The 19,950-nt window shown below is 32.7% G+C and overlaps 1 protein-coding gene across 1 annotated transcript in view; it reads right to left on the reverse strand.

Annotated features, from left to right (window-relative positions):
* Positions 1–19,950, reverse strand: part of TRDN (triadin) — a 227,335-nt gene that overhangs the window by 31,450 nt on the left and 175,935 nt on the right. The gene's annotated exons all lie outside the window — the stretch shown is intronic.

Consider the following 19,950-nt stretch of genomic DNA (forward strand, 5'->3'; position numbering starts at 1 on the left):
TCTCAGAATTCTTTGTAAATTATTTCTGTATGATCATCATCCCTTTGCGATGTATGAAACACTTAGACTTAAAGTGGTTCTGTGAAGATCTCTGAGCAACCAATATCAAAATAAAGCCCAGAACGACCCATTTCCAGCTTCAGTCTTTGACTTAAGATGCCACTCTGTTTGGCTGTGGTGCCCTTCAATGTCAGTGTGGCCCTGGGTAACAAAATGTCTTGTTAGAGAATGAACAAGTTTCGTTTTAAATCCTTCTTCCCTTTTGTCTTATATTTTTCTGTTTGTGTGTGTGTGTGTGTGTGTGTGTGTGTGTTCCTTTCTTCACAATTTTCTCTTTAAAGAAACAGGATACAAAAAAAGCACATATGATAAACATTTAAATGTCATTTAATTAGTATAAAAGATAAAAGGGAAAATATAGATTGCAAAAAGCAATGCCTTATTTCACATTTCACTAAGTAGTGGGTTGTGATTTTCTTTACGGTTTTCAATAATTGACTTATCATTTAATAACCTGGGAAGGAATATTTAGTAATTTTTCTTAGACATTGACCTTGACTCATTCAGTCATCATATATTTATTTAGGACCTATTCTGTGTATGGACTAGCTATATATAAATGTAGTAGTTGATACACATATATATTCAATCTTTAGTTATCATCAAATGTTAATTACCTTGCTAAATGTTATAATTCTAGTTAGAGTTATAAAATAATAAGACTGCATTAGAATAACTTAGAAAAGAACCATAAGCAAAGTTTCCATGTTTTTTGTTTTGTAGGCAAACAAAAGAGGTTCTATTTCTAATTCATTCCTTACCTCTTGTTGGTGAGATGATTATTCATTTATATCATAACTAGGATTATGAAAATGCTAATTTTTTATTCTGCTTTTATATAAAGAAATATTATTTGATTCTCATATATGATTTTCATCACTATATTTATTTCTGCAGACAAAATGGCATTTGCCTAAATTAAATTTAGAATTCACTTTATCTGATTGCTTTACTATTAATTTTTATTTTTTTATGAAGGAAAACTCTAGGCTAACTATGCTACCTTTGTCATACCTAGAATAGACGGTCTCAATAATTAGTCAAGACTTATGTCTGTAGATGTTGAATTCTTACCTACTATATTTCTAAGTATTGTTCTAAACCCACACAGATATGACTAGCATTTAGTAGGTACTTAATAAGTAATCAATGAATAAAAAAGGAGATGAAAGATGAAAGAATAGATTCAAAAAATGACCAAACTTATTCTAAACTTTTCAGTATGTTACACTCCTTAAGATCTCAACATAGAGTAATTCTTGATTTCTTTTTTAATAAAAGACATTTTCTTTGCTGTCAGTAAAGTATCTTAAATTTTTACTGTTGATTTTCCTCTTCTCTTCTCTTTTTCTTCTTATCCTCCTAGATTGCTTATCCTAACTGACCCCTCCACACTTGATTCTATTGGACCACTCAATGCACACGATTGTGAATTATGGAGAGCTTTTCTTAGGGCCTTCTTGCTTCTCCCATCAATCATTTGGTTTCTCTGGCAGTTGCTTTCTTCCTCAGTGATCAAAAGTCAGATCATTACCCTTACTGTTCAGTATTCCCTATTTGAGTATTCTGACAGATGACAGCCCAGTCATCTCTCAACAGTCAAAACCTCAATACCCTTATCCTGTATCTGGCTGTGTGCACATTGAGTGGACATGTTTTAAGGATTCATTTCCTGTGGACTCGTCTTTCCATTATGCCTTAGTTACCTGCCCTCTAAAAAAAAAACCAAAAATCCCTCTAATCTACTAATGTGCGCCAATGCATTAAAGATTCTGTTTCAGGTAAAAAGTGTTATTTTAAAGGGTTAGTTCTACAGACATGCAAAAGTATGATTTTCATGGGAGATAAGTCTCAAGATAATAGCAGTAAGATGTTTTCTGGCCCTCAGAATTCCATCTATTCTTTCTCTGTTCCCAAGCTTTTAAGTCAATCTATATTAATTCACAAACTATTATGTGAAAGTAACAATTTAAAACCAAATGCTTTTCAACAAGTCTGCCAATTTGCATCTACTCAACAAAAATATTGGCTTCAAATCCGTCGAGGACAGATACAGAGGTGATCAGAATTGACATCTGTTTGTGTATAGCATTTCAGTTTTAAAACATGCGAGACTTTAAGGAGAAAGTCAACTCAGACTAAAATTAGTGTAATGCTAGGAAGGTCACACCCAAAATAGCATAAGAGTGAAAACACATCAAATCCATACAGACAAATTTTCATTATAAGTATTTTTTTCTGCCTCTTTTTGATTACATTCAGCTGCAAAAGAAACTAATTTTTTATTAGGGAAAATTTCAACTATTTACAAAAAAAATATTTTTAAGTATCATGAGCTCAATATTCTCAACATCCATTTAACAAGTTATCAAGTGATGGCTAGTCTTATTTCCTCTGTATTGCTCACTACCTCCAATACCTGAATCCTAAATAAAAATTTTATTGTATCAAATAATTCTATCTTTTTTCAAGTTTTCATTTGATCATTTGTATAGTTATATTTTTGAAATAAAATACAGCAATTAAAAAAAACACAAGATGATAAGAAATTCAATTAGAATTATAACAATTCCTGAAATTGATAAATAATATTTTGGACTGCAAAATAAGAAACAGGATGGACCTAAATTAAAATGTCAGCATAATTCACTTGGGGATGTTTTAGCAGGAAACGATCAAAGAAGTGAGTGTTTCTAGGCTCCTGAGACATGTTGTATTTATAAACAAATTGTCATGAATCAGATAAAACAAATATTTCAGTCTCTTCTGATTTAATAAGCATAGAATAGTCTCATTTAAAAAACTGAAAAAAAAACTATGAGTCTGCAAATATTTTGATAAGGAATAAATTTTTGCATGCAGGTTAACTATTAATTTAATATCACGAACTTTTTATCTTTAGGGCTTTGTTTATACTCTGACTTCATGTGAAATCTAATCTGATTGAGTTTTCAAATGTTTCACATAACTTTAACAGGAAACAGACTGCTGTACTCTGAGTCCAGTATTGGTCTTTGGCTAATGGATAGTGAATGAAGAATAATGGTATTGTAGAAAATCATGCTTATATTTTAAATATTTTCTAAACAATTGCCTACACCAAAAAAAGTAAATCATTGTATTTATTATTTTTATTTTTTAAATAAGTTGACAGAAATCATTTGCTTTTTCACAAGAAACAATGAACAATCCATGAATCACATGTTCTTTCCCTTTGGTAAATAGCAAAATAAATAAGAAAGATGCTTCACCCCCATTCCTCACGCCCCAGTTGAAGGGAAATGTCTGCTGACAGAGGAAGGAGAATGAGTACTAGCAGGTGATAAAGTAGGTGATAGATTATAATGAACCCTGTTTACTTCTCAGTCCCCAGCCTACTGTACTCGGCAGTACAGATTTTTATTTCAATGTGAAATCATATTTTAATTATTTACTTATGCAACTCTTAACATCTTACTAATCTATAAACTGCCTAAGACCAGTGACTGTTATTTATTCAACTTCATAACACTAGCACCTAGCAAAATGCTGAAAAAATTCTTTAATAATAAACATGTAAGAAATTTATTGTGTAAAAACTCTAAATACAAAAGTAACAAATGAGACAGTTTGAAGTGAGACTTTAAATTTAGAAAACTGTTTCATTTTTAATATGATACAAAGCTAATTCAAACACTTTCTTCTTTGAATGTTGATCATGTATTATGTAGAAAGAGTTTTAATTTTAAATTTCAGAACTTGACTTTCACTAAAATACCCTATGACTGATTTGCATTTGGGGATTTTGCAGAATTTCACTATTTCAAACAAATTTTAAATTAATTTTCAAGGATTAGGAAATACAGGAATTATCTTTTAAGAGTATAACATGAACTTACTTTCTTTAATCTTTTAATAAGAAAACAGAAGCATTTTTTTAAAAACCATCTCTTCTAATCTTGTAATAGTACGAGGCATTTAGACTGTGTTTAAGTAAAAAATAAAATTAAGTATAGAAAAGTTGAATGACTTTTCCACTAAGCAGAAGAAAAATTAATATTTATTTATTCAGCAACTAAACTTTGAACCAACAATATAAAATATAAAGCCTCCTCGGTCTCTCAAAATGTATATATTCTTTTTTGATAAGATACTAAAAACTAATGAAAAGCTAATGAAAAGTTAAAGTTATCGTGCAATCCAAAGAGCTGCTAAATCAAGTTCTAAATTATTGTTTACTAGTCTTATAAAATTCAATACTATTTTTAGATGTAAATACTCCCAAGACGGAGAAAGGTTAACATTCAAGCTAAAAGTTACTACATGTTTAAAAGCTCTTAAGATAAGCCTCTTGTAATTGTACCTCCAGACTATGTACCAGCATATCTCAGGGGCATTGCTTCATTTCAGTATGATAATTACCCTATTGAGATGAAATTAATCATGAAGCAGCCTTGAGCCATCCTGTCTGACCGAGGGGACTGAAGCTTGAAAGGAGGGTCTATTTGCGACCAGATATGCAAATTGCCAAAGGTGCATAATGCAGAAATATGAATAATTTATCAAAATAATCTGTTATTGCTAGAGGTTGAAATCTAAATAAACTGGCAGCATCATTTACAATAGATAGCATAATTTAGCTAGACTTTTTTTCCCCACAAAATCTTCATCCTTAAGCAACATATTGTGTTCTAGAATCTAAGTAGCCTCTAATTTAATCTTAGCATCAGAGTTTAATTCAGAAGAAAAAAATGATTATTTAATATTTGCTAAAAGTCTCTTGATTTTTTTCTTAATCTTTAATAACACAGAATATCACTTCCATTAAAACCATTCTAGGCATTTTTTAATTTGAAAAAGTAGTTTTGACGTTTTAATTAAGTATAAGTCAAAATCTACCTATAATTTCTACATGTGGAATCAGCTTTCCCTATATTGTTTAGAGAGAATTAAGCATAGAAAAAAAAGTGACTGGGAAACATCAGTCAGAATATTCACAATTAGAGTAATGTGCATTTCCCCTTCATGGCATCATCTAGCTGTCTAGATAGAGCATGTAAGAATGACAGACAGCTTTTTAAAGCATTTAACGATTTAGAATTTAGAGTTGAAGATCGAGGTATCAATTTATTTAAATAATTTAAAAAAGAATTTGAATGAGACACAGATCATTTGGCCTTTCACTCTAAAAAATACCTGACCTGTTAAGGGGAGGACTGATTCCATTTAGATTAAGAAAAAGCCTCCTGCCATACAGTTAACAAAACAATGAAGTGCAATATCATGGGAACATATGAGGTCCCTTTCCCGGGGATGCCAGATAGAGACATATGTCTTAGAGGGGTCTTAGATATACCTGCTTAAAGCAAAGAGGCAACCCCCATTGATCACTCCAGGTCCCTTTCTACCTTTATAGAGCCTTTAAAAAATCAGAGACTATGAACACAGATAAAAGTATTTGAAAAATTTGCATATATTATGTTTTGATAGCAAATTTCTTGATTATTTATTTCTTTTTATTAGTGAGGTTTACCTTGATAGTCTTCCCTTGAATAATTACTCCCTTTTCTTTAATAATATTTTTAAAGCAAGCATTCTGACTACCAAATTGTACTAATTCTCTTAGGAGACATGTACATTTCCTAGAACAATTAGAACTCAAGTAGAAAAATGATGCTTTTTTTGAAATAAATGCTATAATTTGGAAAAATTACTGCCTTCCCGATATGGGTGATTTATTTCCTTTGGATTGATTTGGGCTCTCTATGCAATTTTTTTTTTAAGTTTTTTTAAAGAGTCAAGAGTTTGAGAAAAGAAGATATTTCTCATTTTATAAGAAAACAGAATCTGACTATTCAGCCATACTTCCCAGTTAAAATTTCAGTCTTAAAAATTAAACTAAAGGTAGGTCCCCTAACTTGCAACTTACACATAGAATGGGAAATGGCTTCCTCATTAAAAATAGAACACCATGATCTAAGTTCAGCCCTTAAAAAATCCTGTTGTTCTAACATTAGCAAGTAGTGTCTCTGAACATCACCATTCTGTTGATCGTTTTTCTGAAAAATGGTAAACATACACACCTCTTTTATCTCATTACCCAATTAGGAAATGTTATAAAAAACAATTATAAGTGTAAATGTAGTCCCATGAAAATATAAAATAATAAGAATAGTGGAGTGACAACTATGAACAAAGACTGGCTTATTCTTATTCGTATTCTCAATCTCTAACACAGTTCTTAGCATTGAGAAGCCATAAAGTAAATTTTTTGCGTGAATAAATGAATAATGATTAGAAGACAAGGCGTTTGAAAAAAAATCACTGTTATATTTTTGAAATTCTAAACCAAATAAGTAGCAATTCTCATAAAATTGTTCAGACTCATGAAGTCTTTTTTGTTCTACAGTACTGCAGATGTCAAAATCAGAAGACTTTATAATCAACTTTAAAGAGAATCTAGTTTTTTTAAAAATAAAAATGGCAGTTTCTAAAATGTAGATTTATTTCAATGGTAAATTAGAATACTTCCAAAAAGAAGGAATCTTCAACAGAGAGTCCTAAATCAAGTAATTTGAGAAAAAATTCAGAAGTGTACTTTTAAGCAAATACTTTCTGCTAAACTTTGTCTTCAGACTTTAAATAATCTAGGGAGTGACCAACACCCAGTCTAATATTAAATGAGAGAAAATATTTCTCCAAATAATTACTGAAGTCCATCACTCATCCTTTCTTTTTATTTATTGCATGTATGTTTAATGAGAGTTTAGCACCACCATCCAACTCTGGTTAGAAAAGCTACATGAAAAATTTTAAATAAAGGGTATAGTAATTTGAGTTTTAGATATTGGCAATTTTTAAGGAGAGAGGATATATATATATAAGACTTAAAGGCAAGATCATAAAAGGATGAGGGAAAGAAAACTGCCAAGTAAGTAAATAATTAAGTATTCTCACAGGATTACGCATTAATTTGGCTAGGACAGCAGAGTCTCATTGGTGTTAATGAGAAATAAAAATAAAAATTTTAAAATTGTTTAAAAGTAAATTATGATCAAAATAATTAACCTTGATTTTTTTTTTTTTTTTTTAGTCAAGATAACCCTTGGTTGACTTTACAGATTGCAAGGACCTTGTCATCTTACAATCCCTTATTTTTGTATTTTATTTTTTTGTTTTTTATGCCTACAGCACCTGGTCTTCCTAGGCAATTTCCCATCCAAGTACTAACCAGGCCCAACCCTGCTTAGCTTCCGATACACAGCAATATTTTGAAGAGATTAAAACTTTCCATGATGGTCAGGAAATAGAGTTTATCCTGGTAACGTAAAAGTCAGGTAAATTGTCACTGAAATATTCTAATTGTAAGATAATAATGTCTCAGACTTGGCAAGTGTTCACAGATATGGAAAGAAAATAATAAGTTAGACTTTTAAAAGATAGTAATAGAATTTTTAGATTTGTGTGACATGTACAGAAGAGGAAGAAGAAGGCTATTTATTCATATATGACAGGTTGAGGACCTGACAAACAAAATTTATTTTAATATAATTTAATTTAAATCTATAATATATGTTGAGTTTGAGATAATTGTGGACCTTAAAATGAAAACATTGAGTAGACATTGGAAGAAAAAATGGCCCCTGAAGAGCTTTGAAGATTCTAAAGTCCCATTTGGAAGTGTAAGTTTTTCCAAAGGACAAACAGAAAACATCAAGTTGTCATTCTAGCAAGAAAAATATTGATTAATAGAACAGGCTAAAAAAATGTTTATTTCAATAATGTCAAGAAAAAGAATGTTTAAAAATAAGGATCAAATAAAAAGAGAATTTGTTTTGATAGCTAGAGAGTCTCTGGTAATATTTGTGAACATGATTTTGAAATTAAGATGCAAACAGAAGGAAGCCTATTGTTTTTTACTGGTCTCGGCCCATGAATAACCAAGGTTATGGCTGGACTGGCCCTTGTGGTTCTTTTGATTGATTGCAAGATGTTTTCAGCAATAACCATCAGGGAACTTTAAACTCTCTGGGAAGTGGGGAGGCAATTAAGGTATCAAGATCCCTGAACATGTGAGAAGGAATAGGAAAAAACACAGGTGGAGTTATTTACCTGGAGAGAAAGGCATCACTTCTGCTGGAAATCAAATGACCCTACTGAAATGCCAAGAGTGCACAGCTATTTCCTGTTAGGGACAGTGTTGTCATCAATGACACAATATACAGAGCACAGGAAAGAGGTCCTAATTCAAAATAAATTCAATTTAACAAAAATAAATTTTATTAAATAAAAAAATTGGGGAGTCAGAGAAAGAAACAAAAAGAATAAATTACTAGAGAGAAGAATTACAAAAAATATAGGTAATACAAGGAGAGAATAGTGGTATAAAAATGAAGGTTGAAGGAAAATGGGAAAAGATGTTTGATATTTAAATTATTGAAATGGCTCACGGTTTCAAATGCATAACTGGGTTGTTAAACATTCTATAATCTAAAATATCAAAATTATAGGGCGATTTTTCTTTCTCAAACTAAAAAGGACCATTTGTCCAATCAATAGTTAACAGATCTTTAAGAAAGACAGACAAATATTTTATTTTCTTCTTTTTGCTATCAAGATCTCATTCTCCTTGGGCCTTTATCTATACTCATGAAGAACAAAATGTTTGGATGAAATGACAACTCATTTTTGAAGCTATTTACTATGGTAGATGCCACATATTTGAGGTTCTTTCTCTAACCTAGTATATAAAGTATGCTGTTAGGAGAAGTCATCAAGAACTGAGAGCTGGTTTGCTTGTTAAATCTGCCACCTACCAATCTGCAAGCTTCTGCCTTTTCTTTGGTTTCTTACAACCCTCCTCCTAGGGGGTTCTGTTTCAGATTATACCTGGAAGCTTCCTGGGAGGTTGAAACCCAACATATTTGCTGTTGATTATCTCTGGGATGTGTAGGGAAGTATGCATCACACATTTAAGAAAAATGTCACTGAATAAATGAGTTGTGGATAACAGTTCATGTTTATTCCTAGTTTTAGAAATCATAGAAATTGATGAACTATTCTTTAGAATCATGTTATCACTCTAAGAGTTCAAGTGCTTTAACTGTCAGTTCATACACTAATGATCCAGATAAATATGCTTTACCATGTTGGCTTCTCAAGAATTGGTATTTCACCTCTTCATTCTCTCCTTTTCATCAATATAAAAGAAACTTACATACACCTCCTGGGAAGAGTTCCCAGTGTTAGGCATGAACATTTAAACTTAAATTGCTATTTAACAGGAAGCCCAGAGTTTCCTTTAATGGTAAAATTACAAGGTGAAGTTACTTAGGATTGACATTGCTTCTGGAGCCCACAATTTCATATATTGCAGCCAATGTACCACTTTCCTTAGAGGACCATCCAATGAAGCATAATGGGTTACTTTAGGAGACAGCCTCTCACTTTGAATATTCAAAATCCACGCTTATGTGCACAAATAAGGGAGTTAATATTCAATTACAAGAGCAATGTGCAGTTGAGAATGAGTGAGTGAATGCTAATACAGAAACACGAGTTCCCACATACTTTAGTAAAAGACAAAGTACTAGTCTTCTAACAAACAGCATAACTGAAATTTATTCTCAGAGCTACAAGGCTTCTAACTAGCCCGTTTCCAATACCCACAGATGGTCTGAATTCCAAAGGACCAATTTGAAGGCAGTAGAAATTTTACAAATGTGAATTATATATCTGAGTTTGGAAAATCCATGTTAAGAAAAAATTACACATGATTCTTTGTGGAATGTGAATCATTTTTGAGGACTTTAACATTGCCAAGAAATTTCAAAAGCAAACAGAATGTTTCTGTACCATGTGAAGGGGCTAGAGGAAGACAAAAGTAAAGATGCAGTAGGGGTCATCACGTTAAATCCTCAGACTAAATACTTAACAAATCATCATATGTATCTTATCCAGGCTCACATGATGATATAGAATTTTAGATGTTGATTTAATTTAAAAAACAAACTGATATCTCTGGCAGGCAAATGGCAAATGCTATAAAGGAGGAATGCACATTTCACCAGTGGCTCCATAATAATTGCAATCCTCATATTTATCTGACCCAAGATTTCAAGTACTATAACCAGATATCATTCATTAGATTACTAATACCAAGAAGAATATCTTATTTCTTAAAAAGAAAGCTAAAAGTTCGTAATAGTCCCCAGTATTTTGTGCTGAAATGTTTTAAATGTTGATATTTCTTGGGCCCATACTTGATTCCACATTAGTACCAGGAATATATGTCTTCTCAAATTTCTAAAAACTTCATCGATGTCTCATCTTTCATTTATTGAATTCTCAGAGGGGTGAAAAAACAGATTAAAACAAATGTATAGACTAACCTTGTCAGCCAGGCCCAAGCTAAACCACAGATATTCTGATTCCTAGTCCAGTACATTTCCAATATAGCAAGCTTGCCATCTCTTTTAAAAATAATGGAATTCTTTTCTTATTATATAATATTTTGTATATTATATTTAATCTTGTGTTACATGTATATAAGGAGAGCAGATATAATTTCTAAAAGGCTTGCCATGAATCATTTTGATAGCCATATATAAGCATAGGCAGATCTTTTAAGATAAATGGCTCTGGCTTTATAAAAATAATAACAGCAACAATATCAGCTAATTTCTATTGAAGAAAGTTATAGGAAAGCCCTTATTGCTTGACTTTGTTTAACAAAAAGGAGATGCTTTCTTTCACATAACAAGAAGTTCAAAATGAAAGCATGCATGGCTGATTGATTAAGTCAACAAAAACTGTCTTCAAGGGCCTTCGGTCATTTTTAGTTCTTTCCCCTGTAACTTCAGGCAGTCAGCTTTCACGATTTCCAGGTAATTGTAGCAATTACAGCAGCATTATCAAACATGGAAAAAGTCAGAGGAAAAAGTGGGATCGCCTGTTTCTTGGTTTCTTGCTTTAGTAGTGAGAAAAATTTCCCAGAAGCCTTCCAACAGTATGTTAGAGAGAACAGTCACCACGCAATTATCCATATTTTACAAATGAAGAAAATAGAGGGAAAAAGGAGTAAATAGCTTATGCAAAGTCACATAGTAATGGCCTGAATCCAAAATCTGAATTATCCATTATTATGCATACTGGCCCCTTCTTAACTTTTCTAATCACTCATCAGAAAATGATAAAATCACTTTCTATTGGTCTTGGTTTGGATGTTACTACTCTTGGAAAGCCTACCAGGACCTCAAGGTCTGAGATAGGTAGGTGTTCTTTATCTGGATTTACCTAATTTACAATCCTTTCTCCAAAATAACCCTTCTCTCTCTGCTTTTTGTACCTGTTTACTTTTTGTTTTCCCACAACAGACATTTAAATCTCAAAGAAAAAGTTATTTTTGCTTGTTACCATTTTGTCTGCTGCACCTAGCACATAGTAAGAACTCACTTTATATCTGTTATCAAATTAATAAATCAAAGAACTACAAAATAGTAATATGATAACCTCCAAATTACTGTATGCAACTATTAAAATTGAAAATTTTAATAAATAAGTTATGGATTTACTTCATATTTTATGAATAGTTTGCCCTTTATTAGCTTATCTCACTGGGCATAGAAGTAGTAATAATATTAAAGTATCATGGTAAATTAGTGTATTGTATTAAAAATATTTATTATTAATAAAAATAATGACATTGGTACAGGAGAAGTATATTTTTCTCTAGCTAATTTAAATATTTTAAATATCAACCTTTATAAAAATATTCAAATAACAGCAACAAATATATTAACCAAAAAGGAAAGAATAAAATCTAATTCTACTTTTTTTTTAGTTTACTGAGAATTTATAAATTATTTACTCTTATTGAGTTTGGTTACCTTTAATGAATTTAATTTTTAAATTGTTTAATAATTTTTAAAATTATTTTAAGTCTATAGTGTATTTTAGTAATTTAGCAGTTTAAATATGAAAAAGATCTAAAGGTATTAATACATGTACTTGGTGTTCGAAGAATTTATGTTGCAGTACGCCCAATCCCATTCAAGTAGGCATTGGCTCTCTTTTCTAAAAATTAAATTACATGACAGTTTGGAATGGTAGTTAACTCCTATGTCCCTGATTATTCCTAATGTTAAAATCTGCATATTTTTCTACACAGAAGAAAAGTTAAAATTAAAAAACACCATCCCCAAATAATATGCATTTATTTTAATTATATGAAAATTGTATGCTAAGAATTTTAATATTAGAGTTATTTAATTAACTGAATAAGTTATCAACTGTATAACTCATCTTTGGTGTGCAAACCTAATATTTAAATAGTCTACATATGAACATGTAATATAACTGACAGCATTTAAAAAAAATGCAATGTGGTCCATGCAAACGTATTTGATACTAATGATTAAAAAGAACGAATATGTCTCAGTTCCGAATCAATTAAACTGGAACCTGGGTCAAAATTTACTAATTCTGCTGCAAATATGACTACTGCTACTGTTATTTGAATACCACATGTTCTACTGCCCTAGGTGAATGAATGGTGGTATTCTTCCTTTACCTTAAATCAAGGAGAGCTCAAAACAACTTGGTATGTGTCTCTAAAATGGGGAGGAAGGGAGAGAGGTTCATGCACTGGTACTTATCTCACATCTGGAAGTGTAAGGTGAGAAGTTATCTCTAGAGTCGTCCATAGGAGCAAAGTAATGAAGGTGGTAATGGGAGTAGGCTGAGGAAGCTTCTTAAACAGGTAGCTACAAGAGACCTCCCACAACCAATGAACAATAGTCAGGTGTCTCCAGAGGAAACAGTGCCGCATGAGACAAAGAATCAATAGTTTTGGACACTTGACACCAATAAATGGCACTAAACTCAGGTTTCACTTGAGCCAGTCAGGTAAGATTCTGTCCCTTATCCCTGTTTTTTCCCGCTTTGCCCTTATTCTGGGGGAAAAAAAGGGAGGAAAGGGTGTTGTAATGTAATAAGCTGCAGGGTAGCAGAGTGAGGAAAAAAGACAGGAAGCCCACAGCACCCTTACCACTTACAGGCTTCCACACTCAGGGCAAGCCCAAGACGAGAAGTGAATTTTTACTGGGATAAAAGTTAGGAGCTTTGAAATTACATGGGATTTGCAAGTTTTCAATGCTTGAGAAAAGAGATTGTTGTTTCATTATCTAACCTTATAGACAGGAAAGCTATAAGGTTTTTTCCTGATTTCATCAAAGGGGTGGGAAAAGCAAGTCTAGAGAGTGGGTTTGCAGTGGTAGTCATAGAAAAAACAACATTGCTTTTTGCTTACATCCAACTAAATAGGGCATATTTTAGTAACTCTTGACATACAAAAACAGAGCTGGGGCTCTCCCCCAGCATCCTCTTATTTACATTAGTCTACTTTTCTCTTTTTCTTCACATCCAACCACTCGTTCCCATCCAACCTCAAATATTATCATTTCCTGGGAATTTTCCTAATTTCCAAAGTGCACATCCTCTCTTCCTCCTTTGAGCCTGCAAAGCACTTCATTGGACTTTTTGCAAGACATCTATCCCTTATATGCTCACTTTTATTGCTCACATATGTTTCCATCTCTCCTACTCTACGTATGCTATAAGGATAGAGTTTTCACACGCATAACTTTTATTCCTTCATGCCACCCCTTCTCTGTACATTTGTGCAATAGATTTCCCACACTCCCTAAGTGATTAGCTAAAGCAGTAAGTCTATTGAATAAAAATGTATGTTATCTTAAAGGCTAAAAAAAACAAAAGGAGAAGCATGGTCAAATGCTAATTTGGAGGTAAAAATGAATCTTAAAGAGGATAAACATTAGATTGCTGCCTTTTAAAAATTGTTTCATTCAAAATTACTGTAAAACTTGACAATTATAACAATACAAAAAACACTTTTGTAATAATAAATTGTTTTTTCAACAAAGACTTCACTACTGGAAATCAGAAGTGGCAATATAATATTATATAGGGGTGAAGAATATAAAACTTGAAGGCACATGTCCTGGCTTCAAATCTCGTCCCAACCAATTTCTAGTTGTGTGACATTGGAAAATAACTCGAGAGCTCTGTTTCTCTATTTTATCATCTTTAAAATGTATTTACAATGACACCTGGTTTCACATTGTTAATATATCAGTCAATACCTTGAAAATGTTAAGAAAAGTCTCGGGCAGATAATAAGTGTTTAAGACCCATGTGCTCAGTGCTGTTCATCTTGTTCATCACAATACCATATGCACAATATTCAGTCTTCAAAGTCTCTAAATTTAATCGAAGCAACTCAGTATGCATAATACTAATTAAGCAATTGAATAAGACGTCATACTTTTAATCCCGTATTATAAAGTGGAAAACTGTCATATCTATATCTTAGAGCAGCTGTCCCCCAACCTTTTTGGTACCAGGGACCAGTGTTCCTATAGAATCTAATGCCTGATGATCTGAGGTATAGCTGTGAGGCAGTGATGCTAGTGCTGGAGAGTAGCTGCAAATACAGATGAAGCTTGACTCACATGCCCCCACTCACCTCCTGCTGTGTGGTCCAGTTCCTAACAGGACTTGGACCAATACCAGTCCACAGCCCAGGGGTTGGGGACTCCTGTCTTAGAGGAATAACTTACTAATGAGTTATTGTAACGCACATATAAAATTAATTTCATATTCTACAATCTCAGAGTAACCACACACTCATTGTTTAAATTTACATGGCAAAACCAAATTTTAGGAGTACTATTTTTTGAAGAGTAAAATAATTTCACAAGTGGTTTATAGCACTTTAAAATGGGATACATGACAAATGCACTTCTCCACAAAAAGAGTTTAAGAGAAGCTCTATATACAAGATGTTACCTTCTCAGAAGTTTATGATGACTTAACATATTCCAGACTGAAATTCAACAGTTAGGAAACCAATCTAAGTTAACTTATTATTTTCTAAACATATTCGATTATAGAATTCTTCTTTAATATAACATCCATTAATAAGGAACATATGTTGGGTGATGTTATTCCTGGAAATGAAAAGAACATTTCTTGTTTCTCTCTAACACTAATTACAATAATAATACTGTGTAGTCGTTTAGTTGTTCATTCAATAGTATATGTTGAATGAATATAGCTCACTATACCTGTGTGGAATATTTATAGTTTACAAGGCTCTTTAATACATATTCTTTAATTCAGCCAACAAGATGGATAGTAGTCAGCAATTCAGTTTTCACAGAGCCTCAAAAGCAGTGTGTATTGGTGAAAAGAACATAAATATTGTACTCAAAAAGGTTAAGTTTTGAATCCCAGCTTTGCCACTTACTATTTTATATCCTTGAGCATGCTTAGATTTTCAAAGGCTCAAATTGCTGTGAGGATTAAATGAGGTGACATATGTAAAGTACTGAGCACAATACTTTGAACATAATAGACACTTGCAAATGTATGCTTTCTTCCTAGTCACTTTTGAATGCCAGCAGAGAAACAAATTATTCTAGTTATAGATAGCATTTATTAATTCACCTTAATTTGAACAGAGGCATGATATTCACTTTGCATTGTGCCTTGCTCTGTCAGTTTAAACAGAGAAATAATTTAAAATAAAAAATAAAACTCAGATCTCATAAGAAACAATGAAACATCATTACAGGAGATGAATGCTTTATAATGGGAACTCATGGAACAAAATGCCTATCTATCCAGAGGGTCAGGAATGGATGAGATTTTATAAAAATAATAACCAGGTATTTTAATAAATGTAAAAATTATTGAAAAAAACAGGGATCTGGAGAGGTGAGGATAAAAGTTCGAACAAAGGAAGAAGTCTCCAAAAGAACCAAAAGTATAAGAGAACAAGATGACTTTAAACAATTGGAAATAATTTTGTGTGGAAAGCATGTATCAAGAGATGAAACTAAAGTCATCAGGAAAGGTATTGGAATCCTTAAAATCAGACTTTATCCTAAGGACAAAGTAAAGCTTTAACAGGTTTAGATGGAGAGCAGAATAATCAAGTATGCATTCCATGAAACCACATAGTGTGAAGTACGTGGTATAAATTACGGTTCGTGAAGCACCAGCAAAGAAGGAAACAGCAGTGTTTCAGATTAGAAATAACAGTGTCCTGGACTAGAATAGAGGCTGTGGAGACTAACAGCAGTGGACAGGTGTGAGGGATAGACTTGATAAGACATGTCTCTGTGCCCACTTTATGCAATAATGCAGAATGCTGTGCATTCTCTCCTCTGCCACAAGCGCCTAGCATAAGGATAGTAATATTTCGCTTGATGCACTCATAAAAATTACCAAATAATTTTACAGTAAAAACTAAAAGAATAATCAGCAAAGAAACAAAATGAACCAAAATAAGCTATTTGCATGACTGCAAAATTTATATTTTTCACTTATTGTCATTTCTTATCATTGAAACCAAAAGTTTCTAGTACATGTTTACTATGTACCCACAATATACAGCTAGGGAATTTATAACAGCAACAGCAACAGCAACAAAAACAAATAAATACAGGTCAATGGAAAGGTATGCTTATAATAATTAAAAGTACAATGATTTATATATAACTTTACTAAAATGATAGCAGATTACATTATAATTTATACATATCTGAGAGCCATAAATAGCATGATGGAAATATACCTTTGAGGCTGGAATAGGATGTGTGATTGAGAGGAATAAATGAAATAAAAAAATGAAAACTCAGTCTTTCTGAAGACCACATTCTTTACTTCTTGCCCTTAATGCTTCTCAATTTTGCTTTAAAAGTATAATAAAATGACATCTATTGACTGCTAACATATTTCAGTACTGTGCTAGGCATTTTGACAATTATTACACTCAATACTAATGTAATAGAAGGCCAACTTTGATATTTACAACCAGGAGAGTGCCTGGCTTGTAGTTGGTATTCAATAAATATTGATGAATTTATTAATAACTGCTTTATAAGAAAGGTTGATCCTGATAAATAAAGTACCCTTCAAGCAATGCGATGAGTTTTGACATTAAAAGGAGAGTCTGGGAGTAGACACTGGAGAGAACTGAACTGATTTAATGACTTAATGAGAAACCCTGAAGTCCTGAGGGCAGTTTAAATGTGAGGGGGTGAAAACAAGCGATGGGAAGAGCAAGGCAGTGAGCAGTCAGAGAGATGAACCTGGCTAGAGACTATCTGGGAGAGGACAATGGAAAACATCCAAAGGATGTTACATAGCAGAAATAGTCCATGCTGTATTAAATTTGTATTTACTACCATCGTTAGTGCAGTGATCTCTCCCCACGACACATGTATATACCCTACTACCCATAAACTGCTTTTAAAATTCTATTCTTTACAAAAATAGTTTGTGTGATGGATTTTGTTGAAATTAAATAAATATGTTGGTGAGATGAAAAGACAAGATCAAGAGGATTAAGAAGGCAAGTCACTAACTGAACCAATTAAATGAGAGCAGGGCTCACAGCCAGAGGTGACCTTGAGCATATAAAGCTCTAGTACTTTGGAGAAAATGTGGGAGTGCTTTGGACTTTCACAGGTTATAGGTATATTAGAGTAAATTCGTATCAGCTTATGAGAGCCACTAGTTAAGTTTTCAGAAATTTCTCCAGCAGGTTGATTTCACATCGCTAGCTTCAAATTGGCTATAGTGAGATTATTTACACCATGGACATGAACAAATGCTAACTCAGGGCTATACTTTTCTCCTCAAGAGCTAGATTACCAGCACACCATGGAATCTTACCCAGCTCTTAGAAAGCACAGGAAACCTAACTGACCTCTTATTAACTAAAACCACAAAGTATTTCCTGTGTTTATGTTCAGATAAATAAGGGAGTGTGATGCGAGCAAAGGGAGGACTCAGTGAATTTAAAGAGTAAGCTATAATGGCCATTATGGCACCCACTAGCCGCATTTGGTTATTCAAATATTAAATTAAATATTCAGCTTCCCATTAGCAATGGCCATATTTCAGGAGTTAAAACAACACATGTGGCTACTAGCTACCATTGATAGTACAGATATGGAATATTTTGATCAACACAGAAAGTTTAATTGGTCAGAGCTAACAGACCAGCAAACTTGAGAAACGTCACATTTTTCTTTCTAGGTTTCAGAATCCTCGAATTGTTGCCATAAAGCTTCCTGGTGAAGTTGTTGACATTCTCCTTGGTCTTTCAATATTCTTTAGCAAGATACCTGATCATTATTGATCATATCTCTTCACCAACAGATTGCACAGTTTTCGGGAGGGTTTAGACAGAAACTTACAAAGCTCTGACACATAGCTTTTAACAACTTTCATAAATGAACGTTTCATAGTAAAAATTTTAGAAGTTTATGTAAAACACTATCAGTTTCTTAAAAAACTTAGTAATAAATCAGAAAAATAAGAAGGATTAATATAATGTAGGAAATCATAGAAGAAATAAATTTAAAAAATGATTGGAATATTAGTAACTAGCTAATTTAGAATTTGACAGCTTCTCATAGATTGGAGTGTAAAAAAAAGTCTAAAATATTCAACAACTCTCTGAGTGTAAACAAAGCACTACATATATTTACTTGACATATAAGAAATATATAAAATATATAAGAGGGTTGGGGAGTGAAAAATCACATTACATAGAAAATAGCGTAAAGAAGGATTTAAAAACAATATAAGACATCAAGAGCCAAGTAGTCTCATGATGAAAATTATTTTTAAAAATAAAGATCTTAAGAGAGTTAAGAATATATGAATTGAGACTCTGAAAACATTAAAGGGTTTCGCCACATAGTGTTCAAAAGAGTCTAAATGCTGAGGGCAATGGTTAAAAAAAAAATGACAATCACATCAGCTTCCCATGCTCCCATCTAAGGGGGTCTTAGAGTAAGAACTGGCTGAGGGAGGGAGCAGTGTGCTGAGCTGAAGCTAGGACACACCATCCTATATTTGCTCCCAAAGAGACTCTCAAAAATTCTTCCAGTGCAGAGAGCTGTATATGCCTGTGCTTTCTGACATTAAATCATCCTTTATGGGCACCACCAATTTGGGTCTGTATCTGAAATAGCAACTTGGTAAAGTACTAGGTAATATTGATTGTAAGAAAATGAAGAAAAAAAATTTTTTTAAGTATACTACTGTGACTTGAAATTACTTAGGAGTAACTAAAGCACTCAAGGAGTAGCATTAATTCTTTCCAGTGAGATTAAATTGATTCTGCAAAAATAACTACAGTATTGTAAGGAGAGCACTCAACGACAGAGTGGTGTTTGAGACAGACAGTTGGCAAGTGAATACAGTCCCAGTAAGCATTCTAAAACTTATTTTTCTACATAAAATTGCTATAAATATTATTGACTTTGAAGATGTTCTGGCTTATTATGATAGTAAATGTGTCACAAACCATTGATGAATCATGAATGGGCTTTCTGCAAGTAAAGAAATATTCAATAATGAAACTGAGGATCCTGCCTGATTTAATGTATAATTTTGATTTAATATGTAGCCCCAGCACTCTGTTTCTTCACAGCATGTCCTATAAGCCTTAGCCCCTTTCCTTACTGGTCATTAACTCCCTAGCAGCCATAAAAAGTGGCCATGCCTTGACTAAGGGTCACAAGATATGGGTTTCTGTTATAACATATTGGACCTAAGTTGTATTTCAGCTCCTGAGCCCTAAGGTGAAACGACCCCATGACTGCTTTTCCATGAAACTAGAAAAATGGATGTCAGAGCAGACTTCAGAGCTGTCCTCAAGACCTGAGGAAACGATTTATTACTCTTGACTCACTTCTGATCAATCAGCTTCCATCATGACCCTGAACCTCTAACCCACAGTATCTTGTGATTTTGCCCTGTATAATCAGTAACCTACTCACCATCAGGGAGTTCTGGCTTTTGAGTATT

The sequence above is a fragment of the Rousettus aegyptiacus genome, unplaced genomic scaffold (genome assembly GCF_014176215.1).
Source record: "Rousettus aegyptiacus isolate mRouAeg1 unplaced genomic scaffold, mRouAeg1.p scaffold_m13_p_1, whole genome shotgun sequence".
Lineage (NCBI taxonomy): Eukaryota > Metazoa > Chordata > Mammalia > Chiroptera > Pteropodidae > Rousettus > Rousettus aegyptiacus.